Genomic DNA, 2500 nt, shown 5'->3' with positions numbered 1-2500 from the left:
TGTCGAATGCGGTTCGACAAACAAGCGTTTGAAGTAATTTTCAAAAGTGTGAACGGGATAATTGGTTGCCAAACGATTTGTCGAATGCGGTTCGATAGACAAGTGTTTGAAGTGATGTTCGAACGTGTGAATGGGGTATTTAGTTGTCGAATGGTTCGTCAAACGCGGTTCGACAGACAAGTGTTTGAAGTGATGTTCAAACGTGTGAAAGGGGTATTTGGTTGTCGAACACGTTCGTTGAAAGGTTGGAAGAAACTACTTCTCGCCTGATTTATAGGGCTTCATTGTCCAAAATCCTTATGCATTTGCAGTCGACTCCACCTCTTCAAAGCGTTTGACAAGTAGGTTCGACAACCGGGTTCGACGAACCGTTCGAACGTGCAAATCCCACTTTAGAGCCATGCCTTGTTTGTGGAAATGTTCGATTTGGGCTGATCGGCTTCTATCGATTCGAAGCCATCCATATGTTTACGTTCTATACACAGACATTTATCTGACCGTGTATGTTAGCGTATATTGCATGTGTATAAATTGATACTAAAATCAAATGTGTTCAAGCGCACATTTGTTTTAATCATTACAAATCATTTCTATGAAGATCAATATCCTATGGGTAATGGAACATCATAAGTACCAGGGTTAATAGAGTACTTTATCAATCCAGATAAATACTATCATTTACAAGATGTGTCACGCCAACTACTTCTTTCGATATCTTCAAGTACTTCCTTACCACAAATCCTGGTAACAAAATCAAACCATATTATATTAATCTACATTATTCTTAACTATACAAACCAGAGTCCAATTAGAGGAGTATTTTAGCTTTGTATTCGTCTAGGAGCAAAAAAATTCATGTTGTGGTACGGACCAAATCGTTTATTACCTTGCAATGACCATTCTAGTGACAAGTTACATATTTAACATAGCAATGCACTCGATGTTATCTGTTCGTCTATTTTTTACCAATAATAAATTTTTTATAAGAGCTAATTGGCAGTTAAATAAGTATTTAGTCAAATGATACATTTGTTTAATTTCTTCCAAATGTATCATAGATTATTCATGTTTTCATGTTCAAATGGTAGTTTGTTTATAAGACAAATGTCAGGTTTCCTACCTAATCTATATATATATATATATATATATATATATATATATATATATATATATATATATATATATATATATATATATATATATATATATATATATATATATATATGCATACATATATATACACACTGGTATTATTCAACACAAGTCAATACAAGAAAAATTCGTTCCTAAACTATAATAGACCATTATCATAACTCAATTGGCACTGATTAATCAAGCTCTCGTGCTCCTATTGTGCTGAAATTCACTATATTTCTATTCCAGTAAAGTTAACAAAGGTACCGACCATGACCGAATTAAATTTTCCATTAAATCATGCTATATTGTGTGAGCACTGACGACAACATGCCAAGAATACACAATAAAATGGGCCATGTCTGAAAGAGCTCAAGATATGAAAGCTCTCACTTCAATGGAATTTATTAACTTTAAGACCATAACAGGAAAATGTGCCACTATATAAATAAAATTGTGGTTTAAACAAGACTTTACATTACTCTTACTAATAATTAACTTTCCAAACTATTCTCTATCATGGTTAGCTAGCTAACTATCCCTACTCTTCTATCACCCTACTTTCCTATCAACTATAAAAAAATCCAATCTAAAATGGGTAACTGGAAAGAGCCTAGATATTTAGAAAATGTGACATGTTTCCTCTAAGTTGTTATAAGCTAAGCTAGGTGTACTGAATGTATGACTTACTGTCGCATGAAATAGTTAACATATCCAATCATTGTTTAAAAGAGAAACTTCACACACACACATAAAACACCCAATTTAATCATTGCTCTCTTTAGTTAAAGTTTAGGTTCTTCCGTTAAACATTGAAAAATTTAAATAGTTTTTATAGTTAGCTTAACTTTATTTCCGTAAGCCACTTGCATCTGAACCCTTATAAATTCCTCCATATATGTTTTATGTTAATATCGTCATACTTTATATTATTGCTTTTCGTGTCTACACCTTCAATCAAAAACTAAAAATTAAAAATTAAATGCGTCCAAGAACGACGAGAATACAGTACTAAAATCTCTTGCACATTTTGTTGAATTTCCTAAAAAATATAGTTTACTGTTAAATCAATTGAACAGAAAAAAAGCTTTAGTCTCTCGAGTCTTGACCTCTCTCAACCTTCAATGGCAGATTTCCTCTCTCTGGGGACTCTATTAACTACAACACATAAAGTGTGAAAACCCTGTCAATAACAGTTAACGGGATCAACTGAGGGTCAGAATATATATGCTACGCCTACTACACTTTATGGTTTGTGATATTTAAACAAATAGAACATTTTGAAATTGTCTTTATCCACCTGATTCTTTTTCCCTGGAGTGTTTTGGTAACCGATTTACGAAATGGGTATTTTTTGTCCTTTACC

This window comes from Palaemon carinicauda, chromosome 18, assembly GCF_036898095.1.
Source record: "Palaemon carinicauda isolate YSFRI2023 chromosome 18, ASM3689809v2, whole genome shotgun sequence".
In the NCBI taxonomy this organism is placed as follows: Eukaryota; Metazoa; Arthropoda; class Malacostraca; order Decapoda; family Palaemonidae; genus Palaemon; species Palaemon carinicauda.
Note: the sequence above shows the minus strand (reverse complement) of the source record.